This window comes from Falco punctatus (genome assembly GCF_963210335.1).
Source record: "Falco punctatus genome assembly, chromosome: 3".
NCBI lineage: Eukaryota > Metazoa > Chordata > Aves > Falconiformes > Falconidae > Falco > Falco punctatus.
In genome coordinates, this window is record NC_137582.1 from 6,976,558 (window position 1) to 6,995,946 (window position 19,389).

The window sequence follows — 19,389 nt, forward strand, 5'->3', positions numbered from 1 at the left end:
TTTGAAGACAGCACAGAACAATAAAGCCCAATGGAGGATTCTAAATGGCAAAACATTGACCCAAATTCATTTTTTGCTCAATATTTTGAGAAAAAGTGTGGTTTACTCCAATGGAATATCAGTGAAGAGAGTAATGGATCCCCTGGTTATTCCAGTTAATATTGTGTTGTAGAAACTCTTTAGATCATTCAGTCAGTTTGGTTTCACTGTACCAAGACATTGTTTAAGTCCATTATTTCCCCATATAAGAAGTGACAAGTCTCTTTGGTTTTGAATGTCAGGTCATCATTTGTGTGAACGGTATCACTTGAAACTAGATGCCAAGTTTCTTCTTTCTTCTAAAGAATCAGCTTCCAATCTTCCAGTCTCGTATGACTTCCAGTGAAGTTAAGGGCAAGTATTATTAACATGTGTTATAATTAAAGTGATTGAAAACCACATGGCCCAGTATGAGATGGGCACACAAATATGATTTTTTTTATAATCACTGAAATACTTTTTGCAGTGAAGTTGAGGACCATGGTAATTATTTCTTCCTCCCCCAAGTAAGTAACTTCATTCTTGTACACACAGCATTCCTCAGCAATGCATCACTTTTGTAAAAAATGCATACATCTCCAGCTTCAGTAGTGTTTCTTAGATTCACAGGTACATCAACAGTAACTGTAATTGTACTTTCATAACTGTTGATGCCAAAAGGGAGAAACACTGCAATATCTGAGACTAGTCACAGCTTTGTGCAGTGCAGACTGCTGTTTAATGTGGAATGTTCCACGTTCTCTGAAGTCACCTTTTATTGAGTTGCACAGACCTCATCCTTTCCCATTTAAGTACCAGCTACAGCTATAGACTACAGATATCATTAGCATTAAGAAATTATTTAAAGTGAGCTTTTAAAAAAAAAAAGTTTTATTCAGAGAGGATGGCAATATGCCAGCAATAAGAAGTTTTTATTATAATACCTGTTAAGATGTGTAAGAGGAAAATACAATCAGTCCTCAGTAGACTATAAGCAGTACAGTATGACAGCATCACTAAAATTAGAACAGCCCAATAAGAAGACATATCTTATATTGTCAGGGAACAGGAAGGATTTCTTGAGCTAACAGTAAGAAAATGCCTGTAGTCCTCTTGTGTTGAAACACCAGACTGAAGAAGTCAACAACAGCTAAAAAAAAAAAAAAAAAAAAAAAAGGAAGAAATAAAAAAATCCCAATATCCATCAAATCATCTTCCATTAGAGAGAAGGTATGATTCTCTGTGCTGTACAAGGTAATTTCTGTTGCCTTCTCTGCCTTCTCTTCATGTGCTTATGCTTTTTAAATCTTTAGTATTTTGGTTTGTTAACTCTAGAATTCCTTTAGTTCAATAATAAATTATAATACTTAATAAAACAAAGCAAAGAAAAACCAAAAATAAGCTTCTGATGAAGTAGTAAAGAAAGAAATATAGATATTTTAAATAAAAAGCTAGACAAGCCTACTTAAACATACATTAAAAAGGAGCATTTCTGTTGCTGCTATTACAAGAAAAATTAGGAAATCTGAGCAATGGATTGTCCAGAGGCAGACAAAAGTAACATAATTTAATACATACTTAACATATATCTATTTTATTTATTTATTATATATTGTTTATTTACAGAAATGAACACAGAGCTTTCTTTTTAATACATACAACCCCCTTGGTGCTATAACCCAATTTACCAACAGTTAATTTATGAGTTAAAACTGCTTTATTTTTCTAAGTGCAAAAATAAGACATTCTTATTAATGAGCAGTAGGTTAAGTGAGCCTCATGTTTCTGGTGTGTTTTCCAACAACTGTTCCTTCTTTACCACAAATGCATCACACATATGTACATAGGGGTACCATCAGAGCACCCCTATACTCAAGTCCTGGATCAATATGCTGCTTGTGAAACAGCTTTTTGATTAACTGGTTTTGACTTCTCTCTCATCACCTGCCTGTTACTATCCCTCCATCAGAAGTCCTCACACCCCTCCTCTTCCCCAGTTGTTCAAGCAAGACAGTTAATGCAAGTATTCTGAGAAACAAAATGCAAAATAGCTAGGTTTTAGTTTGTACATGTGGCTTGAGTCAATTTGGTTGATTTTGTCTGGAACAGAGTAAGGAGAACTCATGCAACTCACCCAGAAAGAAAAAGTCAAAACAGTAATCTTCAGCTGATGAGAATCAATGAGCAACTGGAGGTAGAAATGAAATGACAATAAGATCTGTCTATAGCTCCTATCTCAGCAGACAATAAAAGTCTAAATGTGCTTAGCGACTGAAGATCAATACTGGTTTCTACAGATCAGCCTCATTTTAGTGTGGACCTGCCATTTACCATCTAAGTTATAGACATGATTCTGATTTTATCTCTGCATGTAGAAAAGTAATTTGACAATGGTGACTGTTTATTTAGCTGTTCTTAATGTAGTAACCCTACCTGCCAAAAATTCCTGCAGACCAAAGATGAAGTACATATATGTTCCAAAAACCCTACAATGCTCCTGCTCATATGATCTCTTATGCAAGCAAATATTAGTCTTTGTGAGCATAATATTCACACTCCAGTAAGGCCAGAAATCCACACCAAGGAAAAAATAGTCATCCTCTGCAATATATTGATAGGAAAAGATGAAGCTTTGGTAAGTCACTAGCCCCCTCCTGTTATGCAATAGGGGAATGCAAATACATCAACACTTAAAGGGCTGTTTCCTGGATTTTATTTTCTTCAGAAATTTCACTGTAAAATTATTTCCTTAATACTTAAGTTTGATAAACTTAAGTGAGGACTTGTATCTATGCATTTCTACAGATATTCTGAACCAGAATTAATACAGAGTACGCAAGACCTTCACAAAAAGGAAGCTCAAATCAAATGTTTTCTTAAGGGTTTCATTCTGAGATTGTATTACAATCACATATTTCACTTAAAATAAAATAAAAAGCAGCAACAGGCTATCTGATAAACTATTAATGGGAAATTGAGCACAGTTTTATCCCCTTAGAACTTAGAAAAAACGTAATGTCAACACTGAACAATGAAAATTACATACTGAAACGTGACTAAAATTGATGAGGCACAATTACTTTTCTAGACTGAAAAGGGGGGGGGGGGGGAGGAGAACAAAAAAATGGCTCAGAATAATGCCAAAATAAGAGTGCCAAGCTACTAGTGTCCTCTGAAAGTGCCTCTTTCCACAGAGCTCATCACAACCATAGCAAACAGCTATAGAGAGGCTATGGCCTTAGGCAGAACAACTGGGTCCATCAGTTTAATACAAGCAATACATCCTCACACTAATGGAAATTATTTTTATTTTGATGCATCGCTTAAGTTTTACTATACTGAAAACATCACCAATTTTAGCAATAAGCCCACTGAAACCCTGAAACTATGATGTTTGCCAGGTTTTCTACCAATACAATTAATCTCACAAACTCCTTGAAAATAAAAACAATCTCTCAAAATTGCTGAGGTTCCCTGTTGAAGAGAAGTCATGATTACTTTGATGGCGATGCTGTAACACCATAGTGGAATAAGCAAATATAGCCCAGCACCTCTCACAGTTTTAACCCACTCTTAAAAAACATGACTATACAGTAAATATTTGAAAGATCAAAACAGCCTTAGAGGTTTAGGAGACAGATCACTGCTTCAGTACAGGAGGTCTATGAACCACTTATGCACAATGTAATCTGTTGGTATAGAATTCAATCAGTTTATAGAGCACTGAGCAAATTCTCTTGCTTAGAACGTGAATCACAAGTTGATAGCACATGTTTCAAAATAGATAAGCAAAATTTATTTTACCTGTTAAAAGCAATGATCAATTTAAAAATATTTCTGTATTTTCAAACAAATCACCATTTTAACTGAGCATGTTGCATAGGTTTTACTTGGGAAAAAGTTACTTGATACATATTATCTTGAGGGACAAAAATAACTTCTTAAGCTGTGATTTTGAAAGTAATTCCTGAAGTGGCATTTTCCATCTTAATTACAGTCAGAGCTAGTGGGTGTGCTTGAGGGTTGGAGGAAGCCTTCAAATATCCCATATTCACCCACGAGCTCTGATACCAAAGCTGATACTAGCTTGCATGGACTGGAGTCACATTCTGGCAGCACGAAGGGGCATATCCAGGGGATATTATGGGGCAGGCCAAGCAATTTCTTGGCAAAAGCACACGGATGAAAACAAGTCTTTTTGAAGGAAGGAAGTGCACTGTGCCCTTCCCTCATCCAGTGTGCATAACACCTCCTCCACTGTTACCACAATTTTTACCATACTCCCTCACCCTAAAGCTTTTCATAGATGTAATCTGGTTGTGTATATCAGCACTACCCATCTGGATTTTACAGGAGACAGCTGGATTGCAGCTGAAACAGGGTGAAGCTGAGACTGTGTTGCAGCTGCTTAGTTTGCAAAAAGTAAAGAAAAGAAAAGAAAAAAAAAACACCAAAGTCTGCGAGTTTCTTCCTATGACCACCAGTCCAAATAACTATGATAGAGAAACCAAGATGTTGCTTCACTACCAGAAAGATCGCTCACTAACTTCTGATCATATTCGTCCTTCTTACAGGCTGAGAGGTGATGGACAGAACGAATGTGTCTCAGCTTTTATATAGCCAGCCCAGATTGCAAAGCTAGCAGTTGGAGGGGGAGGAAGGCAAAGAAGAAGGACAAAATAAAAAACCACATTTTGACTTTAACACTGAAAATCACTACAGGAAAATAATTATGGAATCCAATAACCTTATTAAAAGTATTTTTGTTAAAATGACTGCACTTTGAGTCCGGCTTCTAAGACACATTTATATGTACATCTATATTATGCCATATCTTTATTTTTAAACAGAACCAATGTGACAAACAATTTCCAACAGTCAAAGTCTTTTTTTAGTTATCAACGCATGCATTATATTACACGTTTTTTTCACTCCAGACATGCCACTAACCTAATACAACATAGTAGCTTACTTCTTTCTTACTCAACACCAGTCTTACACAATGTAGTACAAAAACTAGCCAATGAAAACAACTGATAAAAGAAATTACTGTAATTTCTTATATGTGTATATATATGTATATAAATATATATACATATATGCGTATATATAATACAGTAATGATCGTTAACTTTCACTGGCTATTAATACTGAAGAAAAATAACAATAACAGTTTGTATGTAACAATACAGTGAATAATTTCCAAATTTCAGTTTTATCTGCCAGAAAGAAGAAATCTTTCAAAGACTTTCAAGTCTGTGTTGTGCAAAGCAACTGTGGAGCTTTCTCTAACTTCCAGCAAGATAGTTAGAACTATAGACAGGAAGATACCACAGAATAAAGTCCAGCAACATAAAGCCTGTGGATTTTCAAAATGCTATTGGAAATGCTATCATCCATTTACATAATATCTCTATTAACTTGCAATAAGCATGCAAAGTTCTTGTATAGATAAAGTGACCGATAGGGAGGTTCACCCATAATAAACATGAGAAATATTCCAGCCTGAATAAATGCAAATGGAAATTATTGTTTGATTCAATATTTCACAGAAGTCTGAAAAGTCAGGTTACCATATTTCGAAATCTTTGTGTGCAACTTCTCACTCGACTCATATTTTAATTTCTAAGGCCAAGGACATAAATTATGGAAAGGAATAGAATCTAATGACATATTGAGCTTAGACATATTGTGAAGATGTCTATGACTTGGCAGCACACAATTAGAACTTCAAAAATAAAACAGCACAAAAGCACATGTACTGTATTCATGTTAATTTTCTATTTTATGCCACAGTGGCTGTGTTTTGTGGTCTCAACTGAAGAGTTAATTACAGCTCTTCCTTACTCAACAACTTCCACCAAAGAGAGCTGCAGAAGCATTCAGCAGTATTCAGAAGGTTTGGGGAGGAGGTAAGAAGGTCTTCAGAATCAGGGAATTTCTGTAATTGGGGGATATGGGAATAGTAGTTCTTAAGCAACAAATTTAAGCCTTCCTTCCATATGAGGGCATGGATCCCTATTTTTTGCTGAGTTCCTACAAGAGCCATGGAGCAAGGTGTCCTGCACTGCACCAAGTATATCCATAAATAACTAATATTGTCAACTTTATATGATGTTCACAATGTATTCATTTGCCCAAACTAAATTCTCCATCGCTTGATTTACTTTGACACATATTATGATGCAATGCTGCTTGCCTTAAAAAAATAATAAAAAAAAAACCAGAAAGGCGATAGCATAACTTCTCTGCTTGAAGAATCTGCCCTTCTATATGTGTATCTTTTAACTCTTGCAAATAAGTGGCAATAACAAGTTATTAATAATTAAAACCTACAACCTCAGGAAAATGAAAGCTCACAAATGAGTTAAAACTATTTTTAACATATGAAAACAAGCCAAATAATTAAAATTTTGGATAATTTCTGATGTTGTTTAGTTTTATAATAAAAAAATTTCAAGCTTGTGATCCAAACTCCCCCTGATTCTGGCCCTGTGCAATTTCAATGAAACTGAGTTTCAAACTACATTTTATTACTGCAGATGCTTATCTACAGCTCTTCAGTGATGACAATTCAGACAACATCTACAAGATAAAATGGATATAGAGCAGTGGGTAAGCAGATAAAAATCTTTTCTAATAAACAGAATGTTTGCACAAGGAGCAGGGAAGCACTTGGTCCTTTTTATCTTCCCCTCCTTCCCCCCACCAGGGTCAGACTGATGAAAGAACAGGTCTCTGCCTGCTTGATGCCACGTCCCTGCCTGATCCAACGCAGAAGGTGGAGAAGTGACCCACACAGCTAATCAAAAGGCATTTTCACAAAAGCAGAGCTACACTTTGTGGAAGGACTGGATTTTTTCTAAAACAAAACAAACAAACAAACAAAAAAACCCCAAACAAAACAAATTTCTAACAAACATGATTTGCATCACTCACAAAAACAAAAGGTCTTCATTAAGGTTTACAATTTTGTTTTTTACATAATAGTAGGGATGATTCTTTAATAAAATGTCTGTTGATCAGTTATCTTGAGGTAAATACATAGTAGTCACTTCATACTTCTTTCTTAGGATTACGTTTTTGGTTGTGATATTATAATTAGATCTCTTTCTCAGTTCTCCTGCAGACATGGAATATGGCAGCTTTTTTAGTTGAATTGGATTCTTCATCACATAATCCTTTTCAGGTATCTAGATACCAGGAGCCATTGCAGATAGATCAGCACATAAGTAAGCCCAACAGTCCATTCAGAAGACAACAGTTAATGAAATATAAAAAACCCAACATTTTCCAAGCATCTCATTTATTTGTGTGTACCACATGTCACAGGTTATGTTTGTTCTAAAGGGATTAAATACTAGCCATCTGAGTTATTTACAAAGATACTGAAGGACCTGGACCTGCCAGATATAAAGTAATTCTACAGAATATCAGTAGATCTGAAAGCATCAGCGCTCAATGCCACCAAGCGCTTATGTTTTCTTTGCTAAATAATTAAAACAGCTTAAAAATATTCTGAACTTTATACAAAGTCATATATCACAGCTATTAGCTAATAAACTATTCTAACAGCTGTTACATACCTTTCCTCCATCAATTGTATGTTTTTAAGATCACTTTAATCTGTACGTATCAAAACACAAAACATGTTTTATTAAAAAAACCCAACAACAACAATAAAAAAAAGCATCAAACCAAATTCTGAAGAAAAAAAAAAAAAAAGACATAGCTAGACACAATGTAGATAAACTGGGCAAGAGGGAACACAAAGATGCTATGTCAAGCCAGATGAGTATTTTTATATCTTAGCTCATGTTGTTGGAAGTAATGCTCCATGTGCTAGTGAATTCTCTTCCTTCTCCCAGTGAAGAAAATCATACTTATAGCAACACCTATGCAGCAGTGAAAGGATGGCTCCTCATAGCTATGCATTGGGAACAAATTATATTTCCATAGAAAGATGAATAAACCACTTCTAAGAGATTCACTGTATTACCATGCCTAGTTTATTCTCTTTGGCAAGGGCAACATATTTTGAATCTCACATGTTTTTTGACACACTTTTTTTACTTTGTGTTATCTGGTATAGCAGTACATAAAGCATGAATTAATGTTCACACAGCTCTGATGTCTGTAAGAATCATGCTGAAATATATTAATGCTCCTCTGTATGCAGCTCATGTCACAAGCACAGGGGCAGTAATGTCTATGGGTGCTGCAGATATATTTTCTATATCGTAGGGGAGACACGGTATGTAATATTTGCTGGGTTTACTGCAGTGTTAAAAGGTTTAGGATTTTAAGATCCTAAGTTACAATCACACCATTAATATTTGATTCCAGAGGCCTGTTAAAAACAAAACAAAACAAAACAAAAAAGCAAACTGACAAAATATCTATTCAGGAGGTAGAACTGCATTGCAAACTGAAATTTCACTTCATTGTAAAGATATACACAAGAGTCTAAATTATATGTTTTGCTGTCACATGGAATATACAGAACTGCAGAAAGACTGTTTATACAATAAAAACCCAAAGAAATAAAAATGTGAAATGAAAAAAATCTAGTGATATGGATGCATTCTCCCTGCAGCCTATTATCAAAATCACAAGGACATAAGTATATATATATAATATATATTGGTTATCAAAAATGATATCACACTACCAATGTACACTTCTGTAGCTGCATTCACTCCTGCTGTTTCTTTAAAGAAACATTTTTTTTTTCTTCTATACAAACTATTCCCAGCAGCCATTAGACTTTATCATGATGGCAAATAAATGGCAAAATCCTGCCCCTGAACCCACCAGGCTGCCAGGACTCTGAGATCCTTAACCTGACTTTAAAGAAGAGAGAAGTAACCTACTGCGCTGAAGCAGTCAACCAGGAGGTTCCAGAAATCTGGAGAAATTACCAAGACTGATCAACCAGTGTGTTGGCAGCAGAATTTGAACTCCATAAGGAGTTCTATGTCTCAAGCATTTGTTTTGTTCCATTGTCTCAAACATTTGTTTTGTTCTGAATCAAAATGATATACACACATGCTTGATATTTTTTAATAGTTTAGATAAACCTTAGAAAATGAGGCCAGAAAGAGGCATTAGGAGATTATTCTATCACCATGCCAGTAGACAAACATGAATTATATCAATATTTGTGGCATATGTGTCTCACCTGTTCTTAAATATCTCCATTAGCAGGACACTACAATGTCTCTGAACAATTTGTTCCAGTTCATTATTGTTTTGATAATAATGTGTATTTCCACATTGAATAATAGATACAATTTGGAAGAAGGAAACTAATATTTAATCTTAAGAAAGCTTGAAACATTTTGGCATTTTTTCTTCTAATTAAAAAAACTAAATTAGGGGAAATACCACAGAAAGTTCAAATTTGATGCAATAATGCTTTCTAAATTAAAAATCTAGACTTTTTGATATGATCTCCAGCTATATTGTATATTAAAACAAAGGCCTCCTGCTAAAGATTGTATTGTTTTACTTCCCAGTGGATTACAAATACAGAATTATTCTTTGTCATACAAGAATCTGCATTTAAGTGTTAGGAGACCAAAGAATCATTCTTAATAATAGGAATCCACTATGTGTTTCATCTGATCTATTTTAGAATGGAACATTTTTTTTCCCCAAAAAAAGTGTAATCTTTTTCCATTGACTGTATCTGAGAAGCTATTTCTGATACTTGTGTTATAAGCATTGAAATTTTGAAGAGGCAAACCCTACTCAAGTCACAACTGTTACTGCTGAACATTATTTCATGAAGTACCAGCTCTACTATTTTTCAGGAACAACATCAGTGTCTCAGATTCACTGACTGAACTCCCATTGCTGCACATCACACCTGGATATTTTGCCACCAACCTCAATGTACCTCTTGCTGTGTAAAGTCCTTTCGAGCAGTAACTCCCCTGCCAGCTTGAGCAGTATTACAGAATAAAGAGTTCTCAGTGCCACAGCAGGTGAGGCAACTGACAGAGACTTCAGTTCTTAGTCTCTACTTCTTACTGAATTGTAAAGGAGTTCTTATTTCAAGCCTTTCTTTATAGAGTCATGAAAAGTTTTCTATATATAAGTATATACCCATATATACTTCTGGGAAAAATGGGTGGTGTTCAGACAACCATTTATTACGAGCATGTTTCCTGTATGATTTGAGGCCATGAGGTCCTGTTTAGGACTCCAATAAAAAAACCAACAACATCAAAAAATACAGTGCTTTTAAGCATATTGTGTTCTGAAACATGCAAGAGTTTTTACACTCACCCTTCCTGAGAACTCAGGAGTCCCATAATTCTCTTTTCATGTGTTATTAAAGAGCATTTTATAGGACTTTCATTGTACTTTACATACAAAGTCTATACTGCACAATGACTTTTCCTCACAGTTTATTTTTCCATGAAGTGGTCTCACGTGGGCTTTCTTGACACTTCCCAGACACATCAGGTAATCTTTTCTTAAAGACTCTGCTCCTGCAGTTCAAACAGGCAGACTGGGATTGATCATTCTAAAATATTCAGTGTTTCTGCTTCTGCTGGGTGATACTGGCAGGTCTGTTGGCAAGATATCCTGGAAGAGGGCTTTTATAGGCTTTCAGGTGTTCTGATAGGCTTCCAAACTCCTAATGATAGGCACCATGCACATCTACCAGTTTCAAACTTCATGGCCTCACCCTGTGTTTTTCATGCACCCAGGACTCAGCACTACAGTATTCCAATCCTTGGAACCAGGCACCTGTGCAAAATGGTTGTTATGCATTACAGATAATCAGGACCCCATTGATTTCACTAGAATTTTTGAGTGCTTTTAGGTGTCTTTTCCCCTTCTTGCCTCCTGAAATGCTTTGATTTTTTCCAGGGCTCTGCAGTCTGGAAATTGTTTTTGCAGTCCTGTTGACACTGTGTGTTTGTTTTTAAATGGTCAAACAAAGCAGGATTTAGAAGCTAGTTAAGTAATTTGCCTAGGTGGATTTTAGAGAGATTCTAAACTGCTCAGAGAATAAAAATATATTTTTTAAAAAACCATAGTACATATTATTTCTCAGAAAACACCAGAACTTGGCATCATAATGTCACTGTCCTTTTGCAATTAAAAACAAATGGGGATTGGTGTGGGGGGGAGAATTTTGTGTTTTGGAAGGGCTGTTTGTTTTGAAAGACAGGGTAGAAAATTAAAACTAGGAAAAAATTATAGTAAAGAGAAAAAAATTGCAATTGCACAAAAACAAATCAGAAGTAAACAGTTTTATTTATTTTGAGTGTATATGCTCTAGAAGAAGTCTAATTCTCTGCAGTTTGCAGGTTCCTTGGTTTGAAATATGATGTGGGTATCTTTCAGCAGCTATAGTTAGAAGGAGAAGCAACAAATAAATCATCAAAAGGCAAATGGTAAGTTGTAGCTAAATGAATTTCTGAAATTACTTTTTGACACAGCAGATATATCAATTATAACACAATCATTGCAATTTAGCAATAATACAAGAAATATGACACATTAGCTGAGCTAAATCTTAAAAAAAGCTTTTTGAAGTATTATTTAAACATTTCATTTATATATCTTTTGGCAAGGAATGCATAAAAAGAATGTAAGTATTTAAAAATTTAAAAATACATATTACTTTCCCCCACTAATATATGTCTTTCCATATATTGAGTGGATTCGTAATAATTAATGACAAAGAAAACACAAGGGATTCACAGAGGCCTTTCCTACACCTGTACATGTTTGCCACAATACAATTATCAGTAGTTTGCCCATTCCAACTTACATGGTTCAAAGTTTCATCACTTTGATGGAGCAGATTACCCCTTTCTTTTCTCCTGTCTGCATACTTTCTATAAATTTTCTTGATCTCAGTTTGTCAAATAAAATATTTTCAGATATTTATACTTGGAGAAATAGAGAGAAAACCATGGGTAGGGTGCAAAAGCAGAATAATCATATTTGAACAGGTGTACAACACAGAGGTTTTCCAGACAGCTGGTTGGACTCAATTGCACTCCAAGTCTATTAAACCCTGATGCCTCCTGATTTAATGAGAATACATTATAAATACTAACATATTTTTGTCTAGCTTGGCATCAGTGTGTCTGTACTTCATTCTTGGACTTGGCAAATTCTGACTAGGATGAAGATTTCTTTTAATGCTCTTTGATTAAATCTGAGTTTTTGTAAAAGTAATCCTCTTTCTCCGTAACATAAAAATAATCTAGCCAGAGAAACATGCAATGAGCAATTCACTTTCTTACAATTGCTCTGGACAAGAATTATTGTAACTGAAAGCATGACTTTAACTAAATAAGAGGGAAATTTTACTGAAGTGTTTGCCAAGAGTAGAAATTTTAGAGAGGTATTTATTCTTTGGGGAGGGGCAATGTATAACAGTTTTAAAAGAATTGTTATTAGGAATATATTTGTATAGCCCTACAGGTCATCACCATATTATTTGGGAGCTCCAATGATTCCCCTTGTGGAGGTGGGGAATTAAGGTATGAAGTAGACCAACACACCCAAGGTCACACAAACATTTAATGCTAAACCACAAACTCACTAATTTTTTTTTTAAAAGTATTTAAATTTGCATTTAAGAAGCATACAATTAAATCTACCACAAAATACAAAGAGCTGCAAAAACGTATACCATTCCAACAACAATGTATATAAGTTATTAAATAATGATCTGTTTTAAAAGAATATAAATGCAGTGTTTAAGTTGGTCTTTTCTACATGCATATTATTCCTCATTAAAGAAAAATATGTAAAAAGGCCATTGGTAATTGCTTTGTTAACCACTGTAGAAAATGCCAATTTTCTGGTCAGAGACGCCACTAGTTTAGCACTTAAGGTCTCTGCAGTGTTACATGTGATTATTTTTAAATCACATTTATAGTGATTTTTTAGATTGCCTTTTGTCTGATGAATAATCTACTTCTTTGTCTCCCTTAAAACTCACAAAAAATTAAATTGAAAAATAATACCCCTACTGTAGTGGGTGATAGTGAAAAGAACAGATCCATCCATCTCTATAGAAAGTACATGTCACTTTAACCATTAACCTCAGATAATACTCACAAGATGGATAGTTATATACTACTACTTCTGTACCTTGGTTGAATGGTTCTTCTTGGTTGAATGTTTTGACAACATAGCAACACTATTTACTCTAAACTTCAGATGTCTACAATAAACCTCTGTTCTTACACCATTTACAGTAATAAGGCTGTAGATGATCACTAATCTGTTAAAACCTACATATAACCCAAAGCATTTTCCTAAATAAAATTGTTTTCTGTAGCTCCCATTTAAACTTTTTATTTTTGGAGTAAGCATTTTCCCAAAGCTTCTTCATGCTATGTACACAATTTCTTTAATTTTATTAAAACTCAAATCATTACAAAGTCTGCTGCATATTCTATTTTCATTATAATTCAGTAATTGTCCAATTTAGTATTTTAAGCAAAAGCAATTTTGCAGCAGATATCATGTTCCAGATCTGTTTGGTTGAAGTTAAGTTTTACAGAATCAGATAGTACTATGCTGAATTTGCATATATACGTAGTTAATCATTCTATCTATTTCTCACATTAAGAGATTAGCATGGTTTTCTACCCTTGTGGTTCTCTGCTATCTCACATTGCACACATAAGACAATAACAAGTTTGGAATTTTACCTAAGTTGAAAGAAAATCTCAACAGAAAATTGCAAAATTGTAAACCTGAAGTTTCTAACAACTTTTCTAAAAAAAAAAAAAAAAAAAAAAAAAAGTGCTGCAGTCTTTTTACAAAATCTTGTAATGCAGAAACAGTCAACAGACGTCATGTATCTTAACTAATACGTTGCTGAAGTCAGACTGGGAGTATGGCAGATCTGCAAAGATATCTCAGATAAGAACTCAGTTGCTGAAACTAAAGCACATTTTAAAAAAAGAAAGACTTTCATTTCTGGACTGTTGAGTAGATTTTCACAAAAAAGAAGTGCTTAGGTTCAGATTTTAGTCAGGGACTACAAATATGTAATGGATCCAAACAGAACATTGGCAGTATTTGGGGGAGATATACTAGTTATGATTTGGTAAGGGAGCATCGAGTTTGGGGCCTTAGATAAACCTCTTAGCCTTAAATTATTTGGAGAATATACTAATATTGCAGTAGATGTACATTTTACATTTGTGGAAAAATACTGCTTTCCATCTGAGGGAACAGAAAAGATACACGTTATGACCAAAATCACAAAGCAGATGCTCTGAAAAAAACATATGGTCTTGATACATAATATCTTCCACACAAAATTATTTTGCTTGAGAGCTATTATGCATTAAATTGAATCATAATTCAACCTAAGGTGAAAGACAAATCTGTACTTGGGGCAAAATGGTTAACTACGTCAGCAAGTGTCTTCAGAATGAAGCACTGGGGCTACATCTCTGCTACATGGTAACAAATTCATTACACATGTGTAAAAGCATAGTGGAAATGGTAAAACTGGTGTGAAAAGAGAATGAAGAATATCCAAGTATGGAAATAGGAAGAATGGTTATAAGAACAACATGTCATCAGGTTCAAAGCACATCTCCATTGAGCTGCTCAGAACAACCAGATCAAGAAAACAGAGAGGATGTCCTACACCCACACTAAAACAGACTTAAGTGGTGAAGAAATGATGGCAAAAAGATACCCTGAGACATCTATATAAGAAAACAAAAGTCAGTAAGTAAATCCTAATAATCAGAGGTGGGAATAGATGGAAATGAAAGGCTGTAATCACTACCAGGTCCAAAAGATAATAATAATAATAAAAAAATCTCTGTCAAACACAAACCCTCTGGCCAAGAAAATAACTGTCCAAGAGGCATGAAGTGGTTTCACTAGCAGATGTTCTTCATTCAGTGTCTCTTTGAATGAAATCTTGGCCAGACTTCCTCAGTACAAGCCTTTTGATGACTAAGTTCTGGACAAACCTCTTGGACAAGTTTTATGAATTTGTAGGTAAGAGACCTTAAATAAATAAGATTGGTTTTGTTTTAAATTAGTGACCTTCCTTTCTGAGAAGATCTCACATTTTTGCTAGTGTCACAACAGTTTCCATCACAAATAGACAAAATTTCACAGTGACAATAATTCTCAAAATATTAACCTTTCCATCCTCTCTGTACTACAGCCTGTAATTCTGCTTCACCACCTCCTTTTTTTTATTTTTCCTGAATACTGTTTCCAAAAGTAGGACATTACCTCACTATTCTTTTCAGACAGACTGTGTCTTGTTCTCAGGTTACAGTGGGCAACCAGATATTGTAAACATCTTAGTAAAACAGATGTAATGTGACATCCCCAGTTATTAGTTTTCTTTCTAATGATGTTCTTTCTGTCATTACATTGATGCCAGGATAAATTTTACAATGCACAAAAAATAGTTTGGCTTATAATAAGCAATAGCATTTATTTACTCTGATAATATCAGAGTCTTCATTGCTGTGAGCAGGAAGCTTTAATAGCATCCATCACCCCTTGGACAATTGATATTTTGTTTGCATGTTATTTTAATAGACAGAGGTCAGTAGAATCAGAGGTATTTTTAATTTATTTATTCATCCTTTTTAGGGATTATATCTAAGAATGCAGTTTACATTGGCTTTACTCCATGGAAAGCCCTTTTTTGGAACTGTGTGTTTGTTTCTTATCTTTTTTTTCCCTTCCCTCCAGCTGCTCCTTCAATTACCAAGTGATATCCTTAACACAGTGATACAACCACTCTGGATCACACCAGTCTATTACACTACTAACCTTTTCACAGATCTAAACTACACACACTTGAGATGTGCATTTTTCCCATTCCACCCAGCAATAAGAAATCCATTCAACTTTCTATATAAACTAGCTTGTTGGATGACTTTAATGGATAGTTGGAAATTCCTTGACATAAGAACTCTCTTTTGTGGTTGGTTTTTTTTTTTTTTTTTCTTTTTCTTCCCCAAAATCCACCCACTTGATTCAGTTATGACACCAATTATTTTGAACATTTCTACATCCATTTAAAGAAAAGCACACTGCTGAAAAAAACATAAGCTCAGAAACCAAAATGAGATTTGAATGAATGCTGATGTTTGGTTAAAACTATTGGAGAAATTATCTTAGGAAACAAGAATTAGCCAGAGTTGGAGTGAGAAATAAGGATTCAGAAGCATCAAGTTCATATAGGTGGCTTATTTCAATAGACAGAAATCTCTGCTTTGGAATAGCAACTTTTCCTGTCTGGGTAAGAAGTGTCTAAATATTCAAAGTATGAACTTGATTAATTTGAGTAAAGAACAACGATTTGGCCACCTACTGGTCTATCATGACTGATCGCTCATTTTAGGCCTTATGTTTCCTTCTGCCAGTAACAACAGTAGAACTTCTTTTGATTTGGAGCTTTTTAAATAGGATTATTTTAAATATATATGGAATTTCTTGTATTTATATCTCTCATAACACAATTCTGGAATGCTAGCCACAGTATAGAAAGTTCCTATTTTAATATAAACAGGTTAATGTTATTTAATATAAAAATTGTTTACATTGCATCGTGTGTAATTAACACAGAACTTTTTAGCTTAATAGAACTGCAAAAGCATTCAATTAGCATATTCAGATTCTTAAAAAGCTTCACATACATACCCTTGGGTATCTTTTATTTGCTAGGCCTTTCTAAGATTATGGATATTCATATAAGAATCAGATGTTTGCATAAGAATCAAAGGTATTAGTCCCCCCCAGAGTATTAAAAAGACTATTAGATTTGTTTTATTACAGTTGTTAGCTTGAATATTATGTTACAGGGACATGCTTAGCTTTCTGGCTTTGTTTTCCTGATTGCTAAGAATGTGTTTAAAAAATGGGTTTCAAATTATCTCTATTGTCCTCATGCCAGCAGTTCTTCATAATGTGTATACATATAGCAGAAACCAAGATATCTTGCCCTCAGTAGGGATCAAAATATTACCGTACAGAGTTGCAGATTAAGTACCCTTCACAGTTCATAGTTAGCTGCATTGTGGCTTTACTCAGATCTGTACTGTAAAACTGTAAAAACACTGTAAAAATGTTTTGGGGAGAAAGAAACAAGTAGAAATAAAGGTGATTTTGTGACTTCAAGGGGAAAAGTCAAGAATAACTTATAAAAATGAACCCTTCTGTTTGGAGATGAAAGAGTTTGTACCAAAAAGAGTCTGAACTGTAAGTTTGAAATGTTCCTCAGGCCTGAGTATCTCATTTGTGCAAACATTTCAATGCAGAATTTTGACATTCCCAGTGATTTGTGAGTACCCTGGCAAGAGGTGTATGGAGTCATTTAAATACGTGTAAATATAATTTCTAAAGCAGTTACATAGAGGAACAGATTTCAGGTCTTATCAGACACTGTACACAGATCTCAGCCATTTTTGTTATGTTTGATACCCACTGCCAACATTTCATCTGCAAATATCTCCCAAAGCCTCTAAGAACTAGAATAAAACATAACAGATGCATCAGCATATCTTTGGATAAAATTATTATGCAGACAGACTGTTATTTCACTCTTCATGATTGCATTGTCACTTACTCATCCAGTTTCTATAATGATTTAAAAAATTCATAACAATAAATTTCATCACAAAACATGATTTTAAGTTCCAAACTACCTAAATGGTTCCCTTGCATTGCATCTGTCTATAGTTACATTTTTTCCCAGTATCTCAAACTATTCTTCCTCTTTTGATACTCATTTTATGTAACTATGTGAGGAAAGCATCCTCTCCTAAGTTCAGCATCAGTTATACTTTTCAGAATGCTGAGAAAAAGCCAAAGCACATACTATGTTTCTATTTAGAATTGTGTTCTATTGCTATTTATTTCCCTCACAAAAGGATTCAAAATAAGGATTTTTTTTTTTTTTTTTGGGGGGGGGAAGAACATTTTATATGTACACAAATACTTGGCTGGATCTCTGAAATAGAGGTTATCTTAAAGCCTGTAAAATTAGTCAAAAAGAATGATAGATATTTTACAATAAAATCAAAAAGAAAGAGAAAACTCCAAACTTTCTTACTGTAGCTACAACTCATAGGTAATTAAGACCTGTGAGAGAGAAAGGTAATACAAAACTGGGAACCAATTGACAAATATTGTTTTCAAAGCAAAACAAATCTATAAAATATATAATTCCAACTTTCAATTCAATTAAAAAAGTTTCCTAGCATTATCTGTGTGGAAGATGTCAGTAACAAAGCTGGAGCTGTCAGTATCAGGTTAGATTAAAGCAATGGCCAATGTGATACAGTTCCCACAGTCAAACTACAAAATCTGTGCACAATTTTCCCAGTCAGTTTTCTAAATTGGCTTGAAATTCTCCACATAAAGATAATGGATCTTCTAAATAGCAAAAGAAATATTTAGAGCAGCTTTTTAGGATATCAGAATGTAAAAGGGAACCAAACATAGAAGTGGTCAAAAAAAGTCAAGAACAGATGAGTAAAAACAACACAGTTCAAAAAGTATCAAGAAAGTTGATGACAAAAGACAACAGCAAGGGCATTACAGCAGCATTCTCAAACCACAGGAAATCAACTAAGATACATTAACTTTTTCATTGTATAGTAGTGTCAAATATCACAGTAACTATGACTGTTTTCCCTTGAACAAAGCCAGAAGTTTAGACAGAGCTAAGACAAAGGCAGTAAATAAACCAGAACCCAAATTAGCTCTGCCAAAATGTCAGGAATAAAGAATAAAAAAAAAAAAAAAAAAAAAAGGAAAAGAAAAAAGAAAAAAGAAAAAAGAAAAAAAAAACCAAAGCAAAAAAACAACAACAAAAAATAAAAATCCAACACCCACACCCCCAACTGTAATGAAGCAGAGAGCAGATTAAAAAAATGTTGTGGATAATAATATATAACAGATGAAGCAGCTGTTAAAAGGCATGATGATAAAAGGTTTAATAGGTTCAGTAAGTTCCAAGTAAGCTGTTAGGTTTCCACCACCCAGACAGTCTGCTAAAAGAAACAAGGTAAAAAATTAGTAGAAGAATATGCTAAGTTAGAGAATACTTTCAAGACTAGATGAACAAATAAACACCAGAAAAAGAAACTTTCTGAGAAGTATATGTCATAGAATTAGGCTCTGTAATATGCTATAGCACAACCAAGGTATGAAAGAAAGTTAAATTACCAGGTTTTGAAAGCTACAGGGAAGAACAAGTTAATAGAAATATGCTGAAAATTCACAATACTTCAACTTACAAAACTGCAGTTTGTTTGTAAGTTTGTTTGAATCAGGAAAGCCTCCAAAACAATGATGAAGTAACATATTTTGAGTGGTAAAAGAATGGAA